This window comes from Sceloporus undulatus, chromosome 5 (genome assembly GCF_019175285.1).
Source record: "Sceloporus undulatus isolate JIND9_A2432 ecotype Alabama chromosome 5, SceUnd_v1.1, whole genome shotgun sequence".
Classification (NCBI taxonomy): Eukaryota; Metazoa; Chordata; class Lepidosauria; order Squamata; family Phrynosomatidae; genus Sceloporus; species Sceloporus undulatus.
The window spans coordinates 54617424-54628092 of NC_056526.1; positions in this window are offsets into that span (position 1 = coordinate 54617424).

Here is a 10669-nt window from a genome sequence, read left to right on the forward strand (position 1 = left end):
TCTACCAGTGTTTTGATTGTGCTTCTTTTTTCTCTTGGGTGATGCTTGGAGTTCTTGTGCAGGTATCTGTCTGTATTGTATGTTTTCTGTATAGCGTGTGGCCCAAATGTTGATTTGGTTTGTGGATGACTAGGACATCCCCAACATCCAATTCACTATGGAAAAAGAAAAGGAAGGAACACTGCATCCAATCAGCAGCCCTTCTCCCATTGGCTCTGGCTGAGGCGGCTCAGGCCTGGCTGTTCCATGGCCAGCTGGATGAACAGCGGCTGCTCCAACACTGGAAGTCATCACCTGCTGGGCCCTGGCTCTTCCAGACGTGGCTTTGCAACGTTGAACGGAACAGAGAGACCTCCAGAGAAACCTATGAAATGCTGCTGCCACCGGGCCCTTCTTTCTCAGAGACAGATCCTGAGGAGGAGGAAGGTGAAGGCGGTATGTTGTTCTGCCTCTAAGGCTTAACATAAGCTACACACTCTTGAAACTGTTATCTAGGTAGAGGAAGATGGAATTGTTATGGATGATAGCAACTCCAATGTTGGTTGGTTGGTGCTGCACTGAGTATCTGGGTGGACAAAGCTGGGAGAGATCAACTCTTCCATGTTCACCCAACTAGATCTCTGTGGCACATATCATGTCATGTCATGTCATGGTAGCAGTTGTTTTAATATGGACTAACCTGGCATTCAGGAGCAACACTAAAAGATTAGAAAGTGGTCTAATATGGCCACTTGAATCATGAAGATTGGGGGAAGGAGCAAAACATGGGACAGATCTGAAATATATGCCCTATCTTTACTTTACCCCAGCAACATACATCCCTCTGCCCAAGATCATATCCTCCCCTGAGATTCACCCAAACAAATGCAACATTTACAAAGATTTTCTTTTACCAGTTCAGGGGCAAAATTATTTGTATGGGGTGCTGTAGGGATAAAACTTGGTCCCTACCACACTGTACACACCTGGTCTAGAAAACTTAACTCGGAAGATCCAGAAACTGCATCCCTTTCCACAACAGGAAAAGGGTGGAAGTATGGATTGTTTTAACACTGAGAAAGACCATAATATCACCTTGTGACTTTTAGAGAGACACTGTTTCTTGCTAATCCTAATCAATTAAAACCAATCACAGCAAGAATGTAACCCCACTGCAGTAAGAGATACATTTTTATTCAGGCTTCTCAATTTGGAGCCACCACATTAATTCTGTTGTGGTGGTTAGTGTTCAACTAGAATCTATTAAATTATGAAGCTTATCAGGTAAACCTGAGGAACAAAATACAGCAGAGGGAGTGGGAACAGTGAACAATACCTTGAGTTTCCTGAGATAGGATGATGATGATGATGATGGCCATAGTCATCACCATCAGCATCATGAAGAACAGCCACAGAAGCAGCAGCAGCAGTACAGGCACACCAATAAAAATAAGCATCCCACCACCACCACCCCAAATTACACAATGACAAAAGAAGGACAAACTAAAGACAAAAGATTTATCTGTCCAAGCTTCATCAAATAAGAAGACACTGTTGAAATGTAGGACATAAGCAGCTACAAAACATATTTGTTTCAGTGAGAATATTAAACACATGCTTCATTCTTTTTGGCATTGCTGTTAATTGGACTTAAATGCTGAACCATGACTAGATCATGCCCTTAGTTTGGTGCTAATTAAGAAGTAGGCTTCTCACAGAAATCCAACAACAAACACAAAAACAAAACACCTGAATGGAACTGGCATACAATGGGCACAGAAGTGGGAAAAGGAGAAAATCTGAAGAAATTGACCTCATATATCTGACCATTTTTACATTGTTCCACTAATTCTTCAGAGACTGCCTTTATTGAGAATCCATTCTAAGGTAGGCTGACCCTAAAAGTCAAAGACAATTTTCTGTTAAGGTTTCTCTATCTTCACACCTCTGGTGAAGACAATATGTTTCCGATTATTTCCTACTTATCTTTCCCCCCAGCCCTGTAATCTGTCAGGCTCATCAGGTTCTCTCAGTTTTTCCTCTCACCACAGGAGTAGTAGCTACAATGCTTGATGAGTCTCTTCAGAAATTACAAAATTTCATTCACTGATGAATAACTTCAAAAGTTATGCTGAATTTATAAATATTCCAGTACTGTAGGTGGTTAGCTGGCTGTGGTAACATCTGCATTCCTTTGTCCTGCATTCCATGAATGCCAGATTCCAGGTCAAACAAGAATTTTCCTGAGCTAGCTGGCTTTGCAAATCTTCACTTTTCCTGTCTACTCTAGATCACTTTCACCAAATGTAAAAGATACAAATAAAAACACAAAACTGTATGAACATACACACAGATACACAATGGTCTACAGTCCATGGAAACATATTCCTAATAAAACTTGTTTGTCCCCAAGGTGCCACATGACTTTTTGTTAGTTTTACTGCAACACATTAACGTGACCTCCCGCCCAACCCCTGGAGGCATTTATAAAACTTTTTTTTATTTTGAAATGCTAAAAGCCTATCACAATACAGCAACTTTGTAGAAATAATTCAGTATTATTGTTCACATTTTGTATTTGATTTTTGATAGGTGTGTTTGGAAAAATGTCCCCTAGAGAGTCTATGTGACCTGGCATGTTTTTCTGGTGGTGGAAGCAGAAACAGTAGATAGCAATGCTCTGGATTACTGTGAGTTATTAATCTAAACCCTCATAATGCCCTGGTTATAGTGTCACTCCATCAGTGGTCCCCAAATAGTGCCCTTTAAGAGATTTTGGACTTCAGCCATGTTGGTCAATAGTCTGGGATTCTGGGATGTGAAGTCCAAAATCTCTTAAAGTGCACAGTTTGGGGACCACTGCTCCAGACCAATGTAGAACATTTAAATGACATCTGCCACACCTAGTTATTTATGATCTAGAGTGGTGGTTTCACTGGTGTTCTTCTTTGGCCCACAGAAACTACCAAAAAGTATTATATAATAATGTTTTCATGCCTGCAATGGTAGCTCAGTTTAGGTCACATAGGTATTCATGGCTAAGAAGAGAACTACATTTGAAGTTCACATTCTTAGCCATTGTATTATCCCAGTTCTGTTATTTTCTGTGTCCTGCATGATATGCCATATGTAAGGATGCGTGAGGATTTACTTTTAGTTCATTTGTCACATGAATTTACTCTAATTCCATTGTATTTGTGATTAAAAGAGTGTGGGATTTTTAAAAAATGTGAGAGAAACCAAGATTGAAACCAATTCATCTATCACACCTAAAGCTTTGAGAGTTTAACTAAAGTTCAAGTTTGAGTGTTACCACATATTGGTCAAATTAGGATTGCCACTGCTTTTTTTTGAGAGGATATTTTAACTTTAACCCTTTTATGGAGGATTATCATCTCTATGCTGAGAGTAGCTGTACCTTGTGAATTTTGCCTTGTAAGAGATTCATTGTAGTTCACTTTTGAAGGACTTACCCAAATTCACAAATTCTTCATACTCTGGAAAGAAAGAACTTAAGCTCTAAAAAAAGAAAAGCAAAACAAACAGATACTGCTCATCCCTAGTTATATTAGGTTTAGAGCTATTTTATTCAATCTACTCACATGTAAATCCAACATTTATTCTGTCTTATTGAATAAGGAATGAATGAGTTTACCTATATTTTGCAATAGAAGAGAGCAAACTACCCTTAGAAATGAATAAGTGGTGCAAGAAACAATCATTGTCCAATATGAATGGGGAAAAATCCAATTAAATTCAAAAGCAGAATCCATTTTTAAAAGGAAAGGAAACCTGTAACATCATAATTACTGTGTATAGGTCTAAAACATGTGCAGTATGTATATCTTTACTCTCAGTACTTACAATTTTACAAGCAGCTTTGAATACACAAAGTAAAATACTTAAGTTATAATCAGACTAGAGTAGGATCAGTTTATCAAGACAGCAATATAAATGTATCCTTCCATTCCCTCACCAACAGTCTTGCTGATATGTGATATGCCTCATTGATTTTCTATTTCTCTGAACTCATTGCTATAAAAATATAGCCTGAATCTGTCAAAGTTCTGCCAAGCCAAAATGGTTTGGCTTCCTATTATTCCAAATGGTTGAGGCAATTGTAGTGGCATCAGCCATAAAGATTGTTATATATTCATGTTTTTTTTTTTTACTGTAGTACAGAATCCTCCTTTACTATCCACACAGTGGAGTGTAAAAATGTTTGCAATTAAAGGAACTACAAGACATTTGTCCAAATGGCCATTGATGGAAGAAGAAAACATTCCAGAAAATATATTTTCCTTTCCCTATTCCCCCCCCCTTTTTTTTTTTAAATAGATCTTTATAATCTAAATGTGTACTAAAAGCCAGTATGTAACATTTCAGTGGGAAAGAAATTACCTGTGTCCATTTCACTCCAGTCTGGTCTGGACTTTTCAAGGGAATGAAGAGGTTTTAGATTCAGTGGGTCAAAGACCTTATCTAATTCTTTCCTGTATCCTTTCCTGGTGGTAGTTCAAGACCCATAGAGCTATCCAGAATTATACTGGAAAATGCTAAGGTTAACACTGTCCCCTTCACTGGCAGAGCTCTTCTTTGCCTGTAGTGAGGCACTTTCCCTCAGTGCTGTCAGATTACAGTTGCCAAATCAGGAGTTTTTGATTCCTTAGATTTCAGGCCCAAACCCTGAGACTGGAAGATGGTTCTTTGCGGTATCTTCTGAGCTGCTGCACTATTGCAAGATAATATATGGATACACGCACATGCATGAGTGATATAGCCACGGTGGATTTCCTGCAGTAATAATAATAATAATAATAACAACAATATCCCACTTTTCTGTTACCAAACAATCAAAGCAGCTTACATCTAAAAATCAGTCCTATACACAATACATTGTATATACAGTATCACCATATCCCCCTAAAAAGAATTAAATATAGTACAATTAAAATTAGTCTATTAAAAACAAATCATAAACACAGTAATCAAAATAATAATCAAAATGGCTGAATGCTGCACTATACATGACGGGAAGGGGGTTCATTTTTGTTTTTATCTGGCTGAGGAGTTCTATTCAGGAAAGCCCTGCCAGAAGAGATCCATCTTGACAGCTTTTTTGAAACTATCTAAGCTGTTCATTTGATGGATCTTCTCTGGCAGGCATTCCATAATCTGGGAGCGGTAGCAGAAAAGGTTCTCTGGGAGTTTGCAGTCAGTCTAGATTTTATGGGCTGCAGTAAATTCCTCCTGGAGGACCTGAGTGTGCAGCATGTATTATACTGAAGTAGGAGATCCCTTAAGTAGGTTGGACCCAAGCCATGTAGGACTTTAAAGGTAATAACCAACACCTTGTATTGTGCCTGGAATCCAGTAGGCAGCCAGTGAAGTGATTTCAGGATAGGTCTTTTATGGTCAGTCCTAGTTTTTCTGGTGATCAGCCTGGCTGCTATATTCTGTACTAATTGGAGTTTCCAGACTAGGCACAAAGGTAGCCCCATGTAGAGCGCATTGCAAAAATTGAGTTGTGAGGTTACCAGTGCATGTAACATAGTTTACAGCCAAAGCTGATAACAGGAACTACTGACTGTTACATTCACCTGATTTGTCATCTGAACCAATGAGTCTAGGAACACAGTCCCTTGAGGAGAGCATGTCCCCTTCTAGAACTGGAGGTTGTAACCCAATACTTGGTTTAGGGGGCCCTACTGTGAGTACCTCTGTTTTGTCTGGATTCAGCTTTAGTCTGTTTTTCCTCATCCAGTCCATTACAACTTTAAGACATTTATTGAAAGGAGAGATGCCATAGGTAGTCAAAGCTGCTGATAACACCTAGCCCCATATGTACCTTTGAAAGAAATTTTATATGCAGCTTTTAGATGACCAGAGCTACTAGTCTTATATAGGAGAGTCACAGGCCTCTTTTCTGAACAATAGTGCACAAACATTGTTTGAGGAACCTGTGCCTAGTAGTGAAGGCTTTTAAACTTTAATACTGATATACATCAATTATTCTAGGATAGGAATGTAAGAAGTGCATGGTTGTTTTACACTCAGTCAAAAATGTATAATATAGTGCAGAGCACTCCTAAAAAAATCACTTTAAACTTAATGAGTGGAATCTAATGTTTTTGCTCAGTGAACAGGAGGTGCTTCCATTCGTGGAAGATGGATTTTGCTCATGAAAGGATTCTTCTGTGAGCCCAAAGACTGGGTGTTCAACTCTTCTATTGTCAATCATGGTTACTTGCACTTATGAGTTCAAGTTCTGTGAGTTCAGCTCTCCTATTGTGAATGGAAACTCTTTCCGTTCAAGGAATGAAATATTTATATAGCAGCCAATGTTTTCTGGTTACAAAGCAAAGCAAAATAGAACAAGATGCATAATCCACAAAAGCTTATAGTATAATAAATGTGCTAAACAAGTAAAGATGAAAATCTTTTTTGATAACAGCATCTACATGGCAGTTCCAAATGTAAAAGTAAGCATTCTCAGTATCTGCCTGAAAGTTATGGAACTCTTTTTTCTCAGAAAAGACTCACCAAATGCTGAAGCAGAACAGTTTCCTGAAGGTATAGCTGTTCAAGGTCACTTCAGCATAACATGATTAGGTTTTGCATTATTAATCTACTTTTTAAAAAATGTCATTGGCTGCTCTGAGCTCTAGGGATAGAGTGAGTTATAAATCAAAATGGATAAAGTAGAATGTGTTGCAAGGCTCCTTCTGCTTAAATATTCTGCTGATGAGTAGAACACTAGAAGCTGAGATAATGTTTAGATCTGTCATAAGGTCTCTAACAAATAAGGAGTTATAAGAAAGTAAACCAGCATTTTTGTAGTGGTTTCATCATTGGACTACAAGTCTGGAGATCAGGATTTGATTCCCTGAACAGCCAGGGAAACTCACTGGGTGAACTTAGCAATAGCAAGTACATTTCTAAACCACTTATCAGTGCATTTAAGGAGTCCCTAAGCAGTTTACAATGTGTAAGCTAACTTAAGTGAGTGACACACTCTCAGCTCCAGAAAACCCTGTGATAGGTTCATATTAGGGTTAGAACATGTTGGAAACAACTTGAAGGCACCACAAAACAATAAACAGACACAGTCTTTTCCTCTTGGGGAGTGAAGCAGACAGAGCAAAAGGAATGACCAGAGGTTGCTCTGGCCCTGATTGCTCTGGGATCATGACAGTCAGATGCTGTGGTCCCAAAACCAGCCACTGCTGCGGTCTGAACAGGCTGCTGGCAGGAGTGGCTTTTTGCCTCCTCTTTTCAGCCTGATTTTGGGCCACCTTAGGCAGTCTCAAAGCGTCTTCTGGGTGGTTTGGGGGTGTGCATTGTTTGAATGCTATGCCCCAGAAGGCACTTGATTTGGCCCATGTGTTTCAGGCCTGGGTTTCTCCAAATGCATATGCCTTTGCAGCTGCACACAATCTTCTTTTAACACTTTTCACCTCATTACATAGTTTCTTACATGATACAAATGAAAAAATTAAGAACATCTTGGTGATTATTTGAAGTGAGGAAATATCTGTCGATGTGCTGTTCCATGGTAGTGGTAATGGTAGTGTTAGAATGAAATCTTACTTTCAGCTTGCACCTACACATCATCTATGTGTGTTATGTGTATAACAAATCCTTCTTCATAATTTATCTAGTAAAGAGTTCAAACTCTCTGTACTGGAACTAAAGTGAAATATAAGTTAATGATGCATTTTTATTGCTGGAAAAGGTTAAAAAAGAAGTATTGAAAGAGGCCAAACTTCTCTAAACATTTGATGATGTTTTCTCTTTCAGCAAAGAGACTAGTAGAATCTAGGGTAATAACTCAAAGCCAAAACACAAAGGGACCTTAGTTATTGCTTGTGATTATTTGATTCATGAGAGACCTCCATGAATCATACTATCTCATGATATGTCAAAATCACAATAGCCTCAATTTAGTTAGTTTGGCTTCTAGAGTGAATTTCAAACTTGATTTGCTCTAGGGTCCATTTATCTCTTTTTGGTGGTATCTGATATCCATATTAGTCTTATCCAGCATCACATTTCAAATTATTAAGTTCTCTTCCTTTCAGCTTTCTTCAGTGTATACCTTTCATAACCATCTACAGAAAATGAGAATACTATAGCATGAATGAACCTGACTTGAGTAATCAATGGTGTCTTTGCACTTGAAGATATTATCTAGTTCATCCATGATTGTCTTTCCAAGTCTCAGTCTCCTTTTGCTTCTTGTCTACTGAAAGAAGTCAGGTATTATAGTCAAACCATGTGGAAGGCAGAGAGAGTTGCTGTAACCTCTTGATTTGCCTACACTCCTTTATGATGTACTTTATGCTTACCAGGTTCTGAGAGGGTTGTAGTAGTGTTCCTCCACCAATACTTCAGAATGCATGCCAGCCAAAGTGATCACTTTGGTCCTACACTCACTTGAAGATATTACTGGTTTCTAGACCTTTAACATCATTATAAAAATGCTATGCAGTTTATGACACACCAGGTTTATATGTTTATGAATACTGCTGATGCATCCAAATGTGGCATGTTATTCTGGAATGGCATGAGATGGCTTGTGAATTTCTCTAGGTGTAGGCAAACATATGTTAAAGTTGCTAATTATGTTAAGAAATAATTCTCCTCTCTTGCTTTTTAATTAGTCAATTGGTATGGTGCTCATTGACATTTCACATAGGTTAAAATGGCAGTTTGTCAGCCCAGTGACCTCAAAGTCACAGCTGGAGCTCATTGTGTTTGCTAAAATCCCTCTAAAATTGATAGAAAAAGAAGCCCAGAAGAGGATTGCAGGGTAAAAGGGGAGATGTTTCCCAAATACCTCTGGTATTGACCACAGTAGTATGAAATTATAATTATGTAGCATCTTTCACTCCCTACTTTGCTGCTGTCTATCTTGAACTGCTGCCAAAATTCAAGAGCAATGTGTAGAAATACTCATTTTGTGTGTCTTTAGGTCATTTCTGACTTACAGTGACTCTAAGATGAACCTATCATGGAATTTTCCTGGCAAGATTTCTTCCCAGGGGTTTGCCATTGCCTGACTCTCAGACTGAGAGAATGTAACTTGCCCAAGGTTAGCCTGTGGGATTCCAGAGCTGAGTAGGGATTTGAACCCTGGTTTCCCAGAGTCCTAGTTGAACACTCAAACCACTATACCACATAGGCTCTCTAGAAAGGCTAATACTGAAATGAAAACATGCAAGAACATTGAATGAAATTAATTCATGGGTAGTATTAGCCTTTCAAACTTTGCCACATGTATAAAGAGCTCTTTTCATTTTTAGAGAGTTTATAAATGTATTGGGCCCAGGGTATCTGGAGGACCGCCTCTCTCCATATAATCCGTCCCGCACACTCAGATCATCTGGGCAGCAACTTCTAAGAGTTCCAAAGGCTAGATTAGCTTCCACCTCTAGGAAGGCCTTCACCATCTCGGCCCCCAACCTCTGGAACTCGCTGCCCCTTGAGCTCCGCTTAGCCACCTCCCTAGCCCAATTTAAGAGGGGGCTAAAAACCTCCTCTTCGAGCCGGACCCCCCCCGACTATTTCCCCCCAAAAAGCCCCCCCCCCCCCCCCCCCCCCGTCCGTCAGCATTGTCAAGCTGGCACGAATTTTATTGTTTTTATTGTACTGTACTGTTTTTAAATTATGTTTGTATTATTATATTGTTGTATGCCTTTTGTTGTACACCGCCCTGATTCTAAGAAGGGCGTTATATAAATAAATTTATTATTATTATTATTATAAGTAGTAATATAGTAATTTTCTTTTTAAAAAAGAATCTGGATTCAGATTTACATAGAATAAGTACAATTGAACATTAGTAAGTTATTTTGAACTTTTAGAGCTCCATCCTTAATAATAATAATAATAATAATAATAATAATAATAATAATAAGTTTATTTATATATCGTCTTTCGAAAAAGATCAAAGCGGTTTACAAATTTACAATTACAAAATTACAAAACACATATAATGCATAAAAGATTTACACAAGCAAATGAATAAAATAGCTAAACAGTACATAATGTATATAAACTAAAATTCTATCCCTCATCCCTTGACTAAAATAGAACCATCACTAAGCATTAAACAAAATTACATAAGCAGTTACATAAAATACATAAACATTTGGGATGAGCAAATGAATAAAATACCAAAACAAAACATAATACATACAACTAAAATTCCATAGAACTCCATCCTTAAACTATATATATATATATATATATATATATATATATATATATATAAAATTGAGAGTTTAAAAATGCATGTAATGATATGATTGTTAGCTATCCATAAACTGCACCCAAATGGAAAATTAATAATCCAGTTACATGAGCATATGAGATTTAGGCTTGATCAGTAGAATGACAACAGGTCTGTCAGCCTGAGAACAAACACAGACTCATTTATTGATATATGGTTTATGATTGCATCTGTATCTGTATATTTTCTGTATCATTCTATGCTTATTAATTCTTTCAAGATCTGCCTCAATTAATAGCAGTATTGCTCTGATGGAGGAATTGTTGTTTGGAATTCAGGATTTACTTTCTTTGGTTTAGTTGCCTTGTTTTAGTGGTGGGATACAGTAAAACATCCTTTGGAAATCCTGAGCAGGATAACAATGCTAGTGGTGAGGAACGTTTGGCTTTCCAGATG